This window comes from Saimiri boliviensis, chromosome 6 (genome assembly GCF_048565385.1).
Source record: "Saimiri boliviensis isolate mSaiBol1 chromosome 6, mSaiBol1.pri, whole genome shotgun sequence".
Taxonomy (NCBI): Eukaryota; Metazoa; Chordata; class Mammalia; order Primates; family Cebidae; genus Saimiri; species Saimiri boliviensis.
In genome coordinates this window covers 62,372,536-62,388,087 of record NC_133454.1, presented here as the reverse complement: position 1 = coordinate 62,388,087, position 15,552 = coordinate 62,372,536, and the positions used below count along the sequence as shown (strand labels likewise).

Sequence of the window (15,552 nt, the reverse complement as noted above, 5' to 3'; positions counted from 1 at the left end):
GCCCACGACCACTTCTGGCTAATTTTTGTATTTATAGTAGAGATAGGGTTTCACCATATTGACTAGGCTGGTCTCCAACTCCTGACCTCAGGTGATCTTTCTGCCTCAGCCTCCCAAAGTGCTAGGATTATAGGTGTGAGCTATCATACCTGGCCTTCCCAACGTTTTTGCAGTATCACTTTGCTAGTTGTATACAGGCTATAGGAAGAAGGGGGTTGTGCAGGAGGCTTTGTCTATGTCCCCATTCTCTTGCTTTCTTATGGCCGTGAAATAAATTACATGATACTCTGAAAAAAACAGGGTTAAGCCATTTGGGGTTGGGAGCTGGTGTTTAAATCCTGATTTTGCCTCTTTCAAGCTGTGTCATTTGGGAAGGTAACAATTGCCCTGATCCTCAGTTTACTCATTTGTTAGTTATTTGTTTACTCATTTGTTAGATGATATTTATACCTACCAGATACGATCCTGCTGAAGATTAAGTCATACGTGTGGCTCCTGGCATCTTGTAAGTGTACTCAGTAAATAGTAGTATAGGGATAAAAGTAGAAACCAGAATTGATGTGGAAATCAGAGCAGGGCCACCTTAAGTTTTATCTTCCTTCTGAGTTCCAGTGGGTTTTTGTGTGTGTGTGTGTGTGAAAATTTGTAGGTCATTTTGTTTTAAATGGGATAAATCTTAGAAATTATCCTTTAGGATCAAAATTATCAGGGGTGACATATTGGGGTCCAGCATTAGCTAGCCTGGCTCCAAATCTGATGTTCCCGGGCTTCTTTGTCCCCCACCACCCCGCCCCTGAATACAACCTCTTGATCCATTTTTTCTCAAGTAGGATCTTACACCCTGTGCTCTCTGGCCTTCCATACCATGCTGCCTCCCAGGCCCCAGCTCCAGGCTGTCACCCCCCTCTATTCCAGGAAGATACAAACAGTCTGCTCTCTTGGCATCTTAAAGTTGTGTCATAACACTCTCTCGAGATGGCAAATTTCTTTTCTGTTGTTCTGTTGAATACATTTTTAAAGAAGATTCCCTTGGCTGCTGCCTCCTCGCTTTTCTTTCTGGTTATATGCAATAACTACAATCTTGCACGTACTTACAAGTCAATTTTCCTTTAATGATGATTTTACCTGCTCTGAAGCTTATCAGAAGGAGGGTTCATGCACCTTGGGTCTCGGCTTGAAGCTCTCAGTGGGCCGCGGCAGCTGTTCTATAGGCAGTTGCACCTGTTTTGAATGTCATCAATGTAATGCTAATATGCAAAGCAATTTGTGATTCAGGAAGCCAGAACCAACAGTGAAAGAACTGTGTTTAGGATTATAAATCACTTCCCCATCAGCTGCTGAGCTTCCTTTGGGATTCAGCTGAAGAGGCTCTGCAGACAGTGGGACCCTCCGACATTCCCTCTACTAACTTCTGTTCTCTGAGAGAGGGGTTAAGAGGGACGTTGTTAAATCTGGGCAAGAAGGAATTAGAGGTGGTTAAAGTGGAATCAAGACTGTAGGTGGAAGGAGAGAGGAAGGGAAGGAGAGCACATAGGATACATAAGGCTCCAGAGAAACTTGCTGAGATCTGCTTTAACAATGGCTGATAGTATTTGCAGAGGTTTGAATGGAGAGTTACAGAAGGGCTGCTCTATCTTCCCAGAAAGAAGGGCTCCATTGGGGTTAATTAGAAACTAAAGTCTACAAACCTCATCTCAAGCAACACTCCACTTCAAAGTGTTGCTCTTGTGACTTTGAATTAACCTATTTCCATTAGCAAAACAGGAGGGGTAAAAGTTCAGGGTGCAGACTGTAAAGGTGATAGTCTGGCTAGTTCAGAAGCTGAGTTTCCTGACTTCTGTGGACCTCCTAAAATGCAATCATGGCACAGCTGCCTCAGTGGGCAAATCTGTAAAATAGATCCAATCAATCAAATGAGAGGCCAGGCTTGGAGAGTTTCTCGCTAATGATAGCTTTGCTGTTTATTAGGGCCAAGCTCACCTCCTCTCTTTTTCTGAGGAAAAATATGGCTGGATACAGCATAAAACCCTGTCTCTACTAAAAAAAAAAAATACAAAAATTAGCTGGGCATGGTGGCGCATGCCTGTGGTCCCAGCTACTCTGGAGGCTGAGGCAGGAGAATTGCTTGAACCCAAGAGGCAGACGTTGCAGTGAGCCGAGATCGCGCCACTGCACTCCAGCCTGGCACCTGGCAACAGAGCAAGACTCTGTCTAAAAAAAAAGCAACACACAAGCACAGGACATAGCTCTCCAACAACCACACTTTATGTCACTTAAGTTGCATGCTCACCACAAATTCAAAATAAGTTTGAAACTAGGCTAGAATACTACTTTAGGCCCAGGCATAGAATTCACACTGGGTTTTGGAAAGTTGTGAGAGAAGATTCTGGTTTAGCATGACAGACAACAAGCTGATGAGGGGAGGGCAGGCAGAAAAGCTACCTTATGTCTAACCTGTTCCTATGCAAGGGTTAAACGATGATTGCTGCAATCCTTCAGCTATCTGGGATAAACAAGGTGGGGCTATCTGCTACATGCAAGATGCCAGTCAACATTCTACCCCTGCAGGAGCTTCTGTAGCCATAAAGAGCTAAGTAAAAGCACGAAGCGGCATATCCCAAATGCAAGGCATTGTTGCTTCAGTGCTGCAAGATTTGCAGAGAAGAACTTGAAGCTGAGGAGGGGAAGAGGAGGTAAAACCTGATCAGAAATGTGAAGAATTGGAGTGGGAGTAGGGGAGGGCATTTCAGGCAGAAAGAGTGGCACGGATGGAGTGTGGCATAAAGGGTGAGCGTCGTCCCTCAGGGAGACGTGGGAGGGCAGTCCAGGCTGAGAGCACAGCATAGAATGAGAGAGGCCTTGGTTATGGGGGAGCAATTGGGGAAAGCTACCGAAAGGGTCATGGAGTCACTATGGAACACAAAATTAGAAACCCTGAACCATCAGTCTCAGTCCTATGGGCCTGAGATACAGAAAGTGGGGTGTGGGGTGGGGCACCCACTCACAGATTTACCGCCTCAATGTGCAAGTCTATTCCCACAGCTACAAAGAGTCTATTCTAGTCAACACTAGAGGGGGTTAGCTGCCAGCATGTGAACCCTCAGGTGTCTGTGATAGGGCAGCTGTCCCAGTGCCACACACTCCCAAGCTGACTCATACTTTTGTCTGGTGACAGATGGGTCTCATCTGTCCTGAGAACAACAATGAGAATCGCCCAGAGAGTCTGTACAAGAATGTCTCCTAGTCCAATTTCTGGTATGATTGTTTTCAAAGCCTCAATAGAACTATAGTCCCCATGGATTTCTTGAGGAGAAAATAAGTTATTTACTTATTTGGTCTATTAAAAATGCACCCATTATCTGAATGCCTCTAGGCAACCACACAAAAATATATTTTTAAAAAGATGAGAATTCAATTAAGCAGAGATGCAGATGCTCCTGCAGCAAACAGGCCAATGAGGCTGTTCCCTGCAGGGTGGATAAGAGCCCAGCAGCAGGACGCCCTTGCCCTCTAGTCAGCTCACTCAGGTTCCTCTAAGCCAGAAGAGGAGGAGCCGCAGGGATGCAACCTTCTACCCTGGGGTTTCCCATCCTCCTGCTCCGTTCCTTGCCAGCCTGGGACTTCTACAACAGCACTCAGACTCGGCTTAGTGTCTGTGGTCTGTAATGAGGTCAGGAAGGAATGTAAGCTAGCTAAGGTGGAAACATCTAGGGAGGGGATTTGAAAAACACTGTTAATTAGCTGCCTGGTATGTTATTTGGCTTCTTGCTCAGCCACAATCTGAAACAGTTTTACATCAGGCTGTACTATTGCTACAGTAATCTTGTGAGATAGGTAGTGATCTTTCCAAAACTCACATCTGATGATGTCACTCCCTACTGAGACTCTTCCCAGATCCCCAGTGCTTTAGGGTCCAAATCCCTCCCTCACATGGTATGTGTGGCACTTTGTGGTCAGAGTCCTGGCTAACTCTCCTCAAACACTCACCTCAGCTCCACTCTGGTCACACACAATTATCCCTAGGTCCTCAATCTGTTTCAAACTAGTCTACACCTCTATGTCTTTAAAAGATACATTATCTCTAGAATATCAGTATAATACCTTCAGCAGCTGGACACTTCTTCCTCACCCTTCAGGTCAGCAGAGACGCCACCTACTCCTGGAAGACTTCCCTTGCCTTCCATTCTGGAGCAAGTGCTCTCCTTCCCAAGTCCTGAAGAACGTGAGCTCACTATATTGTAACCTCTTGCTGACATGTCTGTCTCTCTGGTCAGAACATGAGTTACTCAAACAGAAGATCTTGTCATTCTGTTCAGGATTCTCTGTGCCTAGCAAAAGAGCATCAAAGCTAAAACAAAATCTTCCTTTAAGACCTAGCACTGAACCTTGAGTTCTTGAAACCCCTGGCTCTCCTCTCCTATAAAATAGACATTATAATAAGAACTGCTGACTCATTTAAAAAACTGTGAAGAGGCAGTGAGACATTACATAGAGACAACAGACCTCAGCATCTTGTGCCTGCTACATGGCCATTGTCAACAAGACAGAGGGAACAGATGCATAGCATACATCATTGACTTTTTCCAAAGAAGAGGCTGAGCTCAGAAAAATGAACTAGCTTGCCCGGAGTTGCACAGCAGACAAGAAAAAGGCAGAACTAGAATACAAACCTGTCCTTAGCTGGCTTCAAAACCCTTCTCATTTTCTGTGCCATTCACAGCTCTGCAGACCAGAGATACAACTCACTAGCTGATCTCTGCTTAAATGGCAAACCCAAGGCAATGTGATCTCCTCTACAAGAAAACTCAGACTTGATTTCTGCTGGCTGAAAAATTCAGAAAACTTTCTTCACCTTGATCATCTATGGCAGTGATTCCCTGAAACATTTGTTTATTTTTGTAGACATAGCTGTTTATATCTGGGAAACAATTTTGTTTACTGGAATAAGCAATGGACTGGGAGTCAGCCACTACCCAATAAAATGGCATTATTTAATCAATTCTTTTCCAATCCTTCCTTTTCCCCACTGTAAAATAAAGATTTTGGAATGAATCATCTGTATGGTCCCACCCATCTCTAAACGTCTGTGTTACATATGTGAAATGAGACAGTTAATGCATGCCAAAACCAAATTGGTCTTGAATTGCCCATTCTATCGAATAACACACATCTCTGCTTCCCTCCATGAGTTTTTATTATCAGCAGCTATGAGTATGTTGCTGCTGTCCACCAAGGTGAGGTCACAATGATGAGGTCAGCTAGGGAGAAAATATTCGTGTCAAATACAGTGGTTCAAGCCTCCCCAAGCTCCACAGTCTCCTAGGGAGAGGGAAGCAGGTACAGGACATGGAATCTATACTTTTCCCCAGCACCTTGCTCAGAGACCAGCTCTTCTCTACTCCTCAGTGAGGAGATTATCTTGGAAAAGGAAAGACTTAAGAGAACTGACCCCTCCCATCAGCTACATTGCAAAACATTGGTTCAACTGTGGACCCAGCAATTGCTACTAAGAGACCATTCTCCACTGGGGATAGCAGCTGTGTCTGCACTAACTGTCTAGGGTGACCTGCCCTCCCCACGGGCTCCTGCACACACTCAGCCCCACAGCTCCGCTCAGAGAGGGCTTCACTTTCAAGGAAAACAGCATGTTTACCATCGATGTGATCATGCATAGCGAGCATGACTTGCATCAGTGATCATTCACAGAGGAATTGGCCTTGCTGCAGCTGCAAATAGCATTGTTATAAACTTTTCTCTGTCTGGACTAGTTCATGGAGAGTCATCAGATAACCGTCCTTACTTATGGTTAGAGTCAGGGAGCTACCATCAAGATCTCACATCTACCATAGGCTGCCCTTTATTGACTGAAGAGAAAGTCCCTGTTTGCCGGCACCATGATTGTGGCTGGGCTAGGACGATGCTCAGACTGTTCTGTCTACCATCACATCATCAGCATTTCTTCTATTCGCAGCAGTACCTACCTGATAGGTTTGTAGCAGAGATTAAATAAATTAATACCTGCAAAAGCCCTGCAACTGTGTCTGGTACCTAGTAAGCTGTATAAAAGTATTCGTTGTTATTTTTGTTTATTCAATCCAATGAATATGTAGGGAGCACTTACAAAGTGTCGGGAAATGTACTAGGCATTGAAGATATAACAGTGGACAGCGGTAACCTATTTCCTTCTAGCCCTCGAGGAGCTTAGGGCAGAATCCATGGGCTTTCACAGAGACTTTCTCCAGAGGATAGAAACCTGCCCTGTACTGTGAGAAGAGCAGTCATTCAATTTCCTACGTCCCCAGGTGATAGGTGAGCTCAAACTGACCTGCTGCTTGAGAGGCAGGGGAGGAGCCCACCCTCTGAGCCTCCCTTTGTGCTTACCAAGGCAACTAGACATCAAAGCTGGTCCCTTAGACTAAAAGTCTATCCCATGTTGTTCCAACCTCGTGTTTATCTACTGAAAAATCATTTTTCATAAGACCTCCATATTTTTTCTCCTAGCAGAGCCTTTCCAGTTAGAATTCACCCCAAAGTAACCCTTTCGGCAAAATTGTCTGTGATAGTTAATATTGTCAAATTTATCGGATCAAAGGATGCAAAGTATTGTTTCTGGGTGTATCTGGGTGTTTCTGGGTGTTGCTAAAGGAGATTAACATTTGAGTCAGTGGACTAGAGGAGACAGACCCACTCTCAACGTGAATGGACACCATTCAATCAGCTGCCAGCGTGGCTATAAAAGCAAGCAGAAGGTGGAAAGGGCAGACCTGCAGAGTCTCTGGCCTTCATCCTCCTCCTGTGCTGGATGTCAAACATCAGACTCCAAGTTCCTTGGCTTTTGGACTCATGGACTTACACCAGTGGCTTGCCGGGTGCTCTCAGGCCTTTCGCCACAGACTGAAGGCCGCACTGTCGGCTTCCCTACTTTTGAGGTTTTGGGACTTGGGCTGGCTTCTAAATCAATACCGGTTTCCTTGCTCCTCAGCTTGCAGACACCTTGTGATCATGTGAGTCAATTCTTCTTAATAAACTCTCTTTCACCTATACATATATCCTATTCGTTCTGTCCCTCTAGAGAACCCTAATACACTGTCCTTTGACCACAAAAAAAACATTGAGAAAATGATCCCATGGCCACCCTCAACTACCCCATTTTCGGCATCCCATAAAATCTTCTTGATGACTTTGACATTAAAAAGTCAGTCTCTCCACTGCAGCTAACACATCTCACCCTGGTCCCCTTTTCCTCGGACATGGAGAATAGCCACTCAACATACTCCAGTCAACATCCCTGGGAGGAGTACCCAGACCTCTGAAATGCCAGGCATGCATTGCCTTGAGAAAGTCTGGAATTTCTCTTAGGAATTCATTTTAACTGATTCATCATTCAACAAATATTGAGTACACAGTATATGCTAGGCACTAGGGGGTGAAAAAAATTATAGACATTTCTTCATTCAAGTAGCCCACGTTCCTGAAGGGAAGACAAATGTAGACAGCTTACAATACGGTTGGATGAGTTCGATAATAGAAATTTGCATCCAGTGGCTCCTTGCTGTATGGTAATTTGTTAAAAATGTTATCCCATTGCTGACAGACTTTTCATCCTCAACTGCTGCTGCTGCACATCTTCTCTGACAATTCCCTGGATATGCCATGTTGAATAATTCCTTCACCTGCCATGCCCTTCCCTGCTTCTCCTTGTCCATATAGCAAACTCCTATTCATCCTTGAAAACCCTTTTCAGACTACCCCAAATATATATATATAAATATATATACATATATTTTAATATATATTTGTGTATATGTGTGTATATATTTATATATATAATATATATTATATATAATATATAAATAATAAATATAATATTTATATAATATAATATTTATATAATATATAAATAATAAATATATAAATAATAAATATAATATATAAATAATAGATATATATATAAAACACTCCTAAAACACTATATATTATATATATTATATATATTATATATAATATATAATATATAACACAATATAATATAATATATAATATATATTATATGTATATAGTGTTTTAGGTTTTCAGGTACATGTGAAGAACATGCAGAATTGTTGCATAGGTACATGCATGGCAGTGTGGTTTGCTGCCTTCCTTCCCATAACCTATATCTGGCATTTCTCCTCATGTTATCCCTCCCCAACTCCCCACCCCCTGCTATCCCTCCCCTATTTCCGCACCACAGACCCCAGTGTGTAATGCTCCGCTCCCTGTGTCCACGTGTTCTCATTGTTCAACACCTGCCTATGAGTGAGAACATGCGGTGTTTGATTTTCTGTTCTTGTGTCAGTTTGCAGAGAATGATGGTTTCCAGGTTCATCCATATCCCTACAAAGGACACAAACTGATCGTTTTTTATGGCTGCATAGTATTCCATGGTGTATATGTGCCGTATTTTCCTGTCCAGTCTATCATCACTGGGCATTTGGGATTTTAAGCATTCTCTTTTCTATACCATTTCTTTACTTTTCCATATTTCTATTTTCACACATAATGTTCTATCAGCTAAAGAATTATTTGTGTATTCAGATTCTTTACTATACCATATGTTTCTTTAGGGCCTAATACAGAACCTAACCTATAATAGATATTCTTAAATGTTCATTGATGTGTATGAGACACAATAGTGATACCACTATGGCCACAACCAAAACTACTATTTTTGGAATTTTTATTAGCCAGCCATTACGATGAGTGCTTCACATGTATTTCTTCAGTTGTTCCTCAAAATAGCTTTGAAGTATCATAGATGGTTTCTCTAATCAGTTACCTTTCACAAATAATGTATTGTATAAATTATTACTCTCCTCCGCCTCTCTCTCTGTCTCTCTCTCATACACATACACGCAGTCTTATCAGCCATCTTAGAACCTCATTTACCATTTTCAGGAGTTCATAATCCGACTTAGTCATCTTACTTCTGTATTCCCACCATACCCTGCATACATCCATGGTAATTGCATCTCAGTCTAGTGTAACTATCGATTTGGTTGTTTGCTTCCTTCTTTAGAATGTAAATTCCTTGAAGTCAGGCATGCCTTCTTCCCTTTTTTATACCAAGTGACTATCATGGTGCCTATAATATGATAAGTGTGGAATAAATATGTATGGTAAAAGGAAACAAGAAAGGAAGAATGGAAGGAGGAAGCAAGGGACAAAGAACAGTATTTTCCATGGACCAGGTGAGTTGGTTCATGGAAAACAGCCAGGCAAAAGGAAAAGCAGCCAGATCACTGGGCACATCGGTGTCTTTAATCTATAGGTAGTTTCTAACAAATCTGGAGATTTATAACCAGTGAGTTATCGATCACTTGCCATATGAAAAGCATCCTCATTTTATAGAGAAAAAAAAAACTAGGGAATTTTGGTGAAACAAATAACCTTTATATTCTCAGTTGACCTTAGACAAAGAACTCTTTTACTTCTATCCTGTTGCTTTAACTCTTGGATACAACACTTCTCAATGATAGTCCTATTGGTCTTTTGCATGCTTTATTTCTCCAAGTAAAAGTGGGCAGGACCAGTGGAAACTATGTATGTGTCTATTTATCAAATAACATTTCTTACTAGCAATTCTGTTCCAGGTCCTCTACCAGGCCCTGGGGACACAGGGTGCAATCCTGTAAGAGCTTGCTAGAAAGGCAATGGTACATACACCATTTTCATGCAGACTACAATTCAGACCATCCAAAGTTAGCCCATCAACGGTGGACACACCTATGTGGTCAGGTAGCCGGTAAAGTTTTTAAACCTACTTAAGAAGCAAGGGGATAGAAAGAATATACACCTGAAATCAAATTGACCTGGGATTATGCCTGTGACTTGGAGTGACTTTGGGGGAAAACAAGTTAGGCATAGAAAAATAAATGTGACATATGTCCACATGATTTTTCCCACGTCATATTAAGCTATCATTTTATCTATGATAACTGCCTTTCCAGAGAAAATCTCCACATTTATTAGACACTACTTACAGTCTAAAACCAGGCAACGTGCACTTCCTACTACCCATATTTTGCTATCTGACTTGTAGCCAACCTCCTGCAGATCCCAAAACTCATCCTTTGCCAAGCCACAGAGGGAGGGGTGGGTTGCACTCACAACTCCCCATGGAGGAGAATACTCGGAGTGGGCTCACAGTCCCCCCTGGATCTCTTTCTCCATCTTTTCCACAAATAGGTACAATGCAATAGGTGCATCACCCTCCTCCCAGTTCCCAACTTCCACATGAGGCCACTTCTCAAGGTTAGTCTAGTCACCAAAGGGCCACTCACTGACTCTCAGCTGGTAACAGTTTTATAGGATTAGCCAGATGCCCACTTAAGCTGAGGGGAAGGAAATCCAGCTCCTTTGGGGGTAGAAGCAAGCACTTCCACCCCCCTACCCCGCCACCACCCCATCTAGAGGCATTGCTTCTCTTATCCTTCACCCTGTGACCTCCCAGACACTTGCAGGAAGGCCCCAGGCAAGTATCAAGGGGTCAGACAGAACCTGATACCCAAAGCTCTCCCAGCCCACCTGGGATCCTCAGACAGCAGGAAGGGGATTATAACCTGTAATTTCTCATCTCAGTTAGCAGGTGACAGGCTCCCATAACATGGCATCCATATGGCGTCACCCCTTCTGTTGAGCACAATTTTAGGGCAAGATTCATACCGCTTCTCTCTGTGCTCAAAATAGATGCCCAAAATTGGGATAAAATTTACATAAGTTGGCTGAAGAGACTGTGTTCAATTAAAAAGCTTTTGTTGCCAAGGAATTTTTTTAGTTGATACATATGCTCCTTTATTGCAGTCCTTTGGGGGGAAAGATTTCAACACTCTCTCTTCTCTCTCCGTCTTCCTCCCGCTCTGCCTCCCCCATTTAGTAAATAAGGAGGGGGGTGGATATCTCCCCAGAAACCTGAGTGAGCAGCAAATGAAGAAACCACCCATATGGAAATAACAGGAACCCTGGCCCATGAGAAATAGAAGCCAGTGGTGCCCTCCTGCCTAGCCTGGGGCAGAGCAAGCGAAAAAGCTCTTCTCTGTGTATTCTGGCCTCTGCCCCAGAAAGAATGGGTCCTCCCACTTTGCAATCACCATAAATCCAATGGTATGTGTTTCCCATTGCCCTGACACTTAAGCATGCATTTTAAATATTAAATGTGTTTTTCTCATCATGAAATAATATGGTTCTTGAGCAAAAAATGGGAAACAGGAAAGTATAAAGGAAGAAAAAATTCACTGGCAATTTTATCATTCAAAGAACTCTTAACACCTCAAAGTGTTTCCTTCCAGCCTTTAGTGAAACTGTGTATGTTCACACAAATCTGGGATCGTCAAATATAAATACTTTTGCATCTTGGCATTTTTGCGGAATATTGTATCATAATTTCCTGAACATTTTTCTATATCAAGTACGTTTTAGGAACAGCACTTTTAATAGCAAAAAAAAAAAAAAAAAACTATAAGGTATTTAACCATTTCTGTATTTGGGATATTTATGTTATTTCCAATATTTCATTGCTATCTCTGTTTAAATATTGCCGCATTTAACAGCCTTGACTCTTCGTATGTGTCTGGAATTACTTCTTTAGGATAAGTTTGCATGGGTTGTGATCCGAGGTGTGTATTTTATAGAGAAGACAAGGTGCACCGAGCTTTTTACATGCTGCAGGATTGGTTCATCTTATGATTAATGCATGCATTTTTTACAATGCCTGTTTAGCATCAGAAATGATATCAGTGTTAAAGAAAGTGGCTTGGTTGTGGAATGTTTTTCCATGAAATGCTAAATAACCCCAGGTCAGATATGTTTTTCTTGCCTGCTCAGCATCCATTTCCCTCATTTCTGTTTAAGAGTATACACCTCTCCCCACTCTGATTTCTTGTGGTTCCAATGGAGCCTAATGAGCCATCACCTTCGGGTTTGGAAGTAGCTAATCAGGTCACAGTGAAGGGCAGGCCTTGGAATTTTGTCAGGAAGAGGACAGAGACTCTCTCTTTCCTCTGAGATTATTTATCAGGTGGAACATAAGCCCAGCAACTTTAGGAACCATCTCTGCCCCCACACGTAAAGAGTCCACGCAAGAATCAAATCAGCCTTGACAAAGAGCTAAGAAATGGAGATAAATAGACTCCCAACAACATTTATAAACTCTGATCTACCTGTGCCTAAAGCTAGCAAAACTACCCCCACAGATTTTGCAGTTATGTGAGCCATGAAATCCCTGTTATTACTTGAAATGATTTGAATTTGATTTCCATTTGGTACAATCGAAAATGTCCAGCTAACATAGAGCAGCTTCAAGGATCACAGGTTTGGGCTCATCATACCTGTGTCATCTGCACATAGGCTACCAACAAACTATGTGATCATCTAGCACCTGCTGTGAGTGGGGTTCTATGCTAAAATCTACTGGTGAAGCTTCAGTAATTCCAGCCCCAGGCTTCTACAAATGTAAAGTCTGGCAAGGTGACAGGCAAAGAATACGGAAAACAAACTAGTGAAAGACGTGGGGCCATGAGGGAGGAACCACTGGATGATTCTCAGGATGAGCAGGCCCTGTTGTACTGAAGGAAATCATTTGGTTATGGTGGGATTTAATTTAAGCCTTAACATGTTGGTAGAATATTCATGAGGGAAGGTAGCAAATGAAAGAGTAGCATGCCAACTAAACAAATCAGGAGCAAAAGAGCAGAAGCTGGAAAGTACTATGGGTAGGCTAACACTGAGTGTGGAACTCAAAGGGGACCTTTGTTTCTCCCACGCAAAGTGTCAATAAGCCATTAACTGAAGAGAGAGCTAACCATTACCTGGAGTGTTATTATTATGAGATTATAATTGCCCTGCATTACATCTCTCAAGGACATATTTCAATTATTTTCTCACCTACTGAACTAAAGGCTTCTTGAGGTCAGGCATAGCCTTTACTCTGTACCCCCAGCTCTTGGTATATTGTTCTGTATTCTGTGGATGTTCCCAAAAGACTCACTGATCACAAAGTAGCTTAAAGCTCATTGCAATGTTCAACTGAACACAATCTAACAGATGTTGCAAGATAACAACCTCACCTTTTGTCAGAACCTTTTCTTGGAAGTAGGGCATGCAAGTGAGCACATTAGTTGTTTTAGACCACTAAATGCTCTTTGGCTCTGATAAATGTCTTTCATTTTTCTGAGATGATACTCCTGACCCACCATGCAAGATCTAATAAGCCACCTTGCTTGTAAATAAGAATGCAATACCAATGTTGCAAATTAAATTAACAAGCCATGGACTTTGCTTTGTTTGTTCTTTTCGTCCTTCGAGTGAGCCATACTCTTCCCACTTCCTCTCATGTCCTTACTAGATGGTTCTGTATGGCTATTCTAATATCCGACAAGGTGCAAAGATGATTGGTGAGTTTTCTGAGCAGAATTCTCTGGCCCAGGGTTTTCTAGACATTCCTGATCACAAGAATCACCTGGGGAGCTTGGTAAACATGTATGTTACTGAGTCTTTTGGAAATCCTGATTCAGTAGACTTGTACTGGGGCCCAGAAATCAGAGTTCGAAACAAGCACCCAAAGTGATGCTTTAGGTAAGTTTAGGAAACCCTGTGACTCAACAGAGCCATTCTGATTATAGCATGTTAACTAACCACAATCATGAGCAAGTTTATAAAAGTAGTCCCATAACTTGGAGAGACAACTATCAAGAGAATTAGATATCATAGACTTAGATGCTGACTCTAATACTCACGGGCTGGATGACTTTGAGCAAATTATGTAATCTGCCTTTGTCAAATGAGGAAGGCATTACTCGCCTCTTTCCCTCCAAGGAACCTAATTAGATGATGCATGTAAAAGTGTATCATCTATGCGAGGAATTGTCAGTATGCAGTCTCGGCTGCCAGCTAAAATCTGGGTGGTGAGGGATGAAGCCCTACAATGATGTGTTTGGTGGAAGAGATGAGCTAAGCCTCACCACTGTTGCCAATGATTTGTAAATATTAGCTCCACAGAACCACTCCTTGAACACTTGTCCAATTTTGTGCCAACACAACAAAGCTAGAAGGTCATCTCCATAAATAACAATTAGCATTTATTGAGTACTTACTCTATAATAGGCATGATTCTAGATTAATTATTCAGATTTATCAGTTTAATCCTCAAATAAGCTCTGTAAAAAAAAAAAAAAAAAAAGTACTACTTTTACTGCCATTTCACAATTGGTGAAACTAAATTGTAACTTGGGTGTAGTTAAATAACCTACCTGAGGTAAAACGGAGGCGTAGTTAAATGAACTGTGAGAGGTCGCACCTCTGTCAAGGAGCAGAATGAGGCTTTGAACCCAGTCTGGCACCACAGCCCCTATTTCTGCCCCATTAAACCACATGATTTCTCAAGATGATTTATACTCCCCACAATGATTGGCAGAATGTCCGAGGTCACCAATCGTCTCTTTCATTACCCCTCTAAAAAATGCAAAAGGTGGTAATTTCATATAGACCACCAACTGATATCCATTTGCCTTCTCTGGAGTTCAGCCTTACCCCCAAGTGTCTCTTAATAGTTATTATAGAATATTGGATCTTAATGGAATGTTAGCAAATGTTGAGTCTTGGTGGGTCTCAAACCAGAGTTTCATATACCTGGACATTTCACACCTGTCTGGCTCCTAAAGATACTTGAATGTGCTCCTTTAATCTAGTCCCACTCCTCAAAGAGGAAATAAAGAGCCCAGATCAATGAGAAGGATTGCCCAAGTTCAAAGCCAATTAATGTCTGAATCTGGACTAGATCCCAGTCTCCCAATTCCCAGATCAGTGGTCTTCCAAACTGTGATGAGGGGAATCATGGCAGTTTCCTGGCCATCCCCAAAACAGGAAGCACAGGAAGAAAGTCTGATGAAAGCTGGAGACGGAACAGACAGCACTTCCTGGTCCCCAGTGAGTAGACTTTTGTTCATTCCGATGAAGGACAGGGCAGGACAGGAGCCCAGAGAGCAGCCACTTGGCCCAAACAGTGCCCAGTAATTGTAATAGTGCAGCTGGGAGTCATTATTGCCTGCCTGGAAAGCAGAAGCACTTAAGAAGGGCCCCCACCAGCCCAAGGAGGCAGGACAGTTGAGGCTGCCAATGCAATTGTGGCATTTTAATTGAAGCCTGCAAGGAAGAATACAGAGACTGGCCGCTTTCTCTTTGGCCTCGCGGAAAGGAGCAGAGTGGGAGGAGAGCGGCACAAAGCCGCCGCTCCCTGGGCTGCATTCAGGTTGCCATCTCAGAGCGGCTTGTAGCTCTGGAGAACTTTTAATAGAATTCTGCCGAATGAAATGGGCTACAGCTGTTTGCCTTGATAAATATATTTTATGCTACATGCCTCAGCCGCCATCTGTTTGCTGATATGAGCACTTCTTCGTGGCAACTAAGGAGAAGTCATCAAAAGGCATAGCAGGAGACGAGTTTGGGAGCAGGTAGAGAGGGTGAGGTGATGGGACAGAGGAATTGTATTCAGGCCGGAAGGAGCCAGCCTGGGAATAA

The 15,552-nt window shown here is 42.6% G+C and overlaps 1 long non-coding RNA gene across 1 annotated transcript in view; it reads right to left on the bottom strand.

The window, feature by feature from the left end:
* The window catches only part of LOC104650658 (uncharacterized), a 39,884-nt gene extending 29,202 nt beyond the window's left edge, over positions 1–10,682 (bottom strand). Inside the window, exon 1 of the long non-coding RNA XR_744251.3 lies at positions 10,567–10,682. This is a non-coding gene — a long non-coding RNA (uncharacterized LOC104650658). The remainder of the gene's footprint in view (positions 1–10,566) is intronic.
* Positions 10,683–15,552: the final 4,870 nt, after the last annotated feature.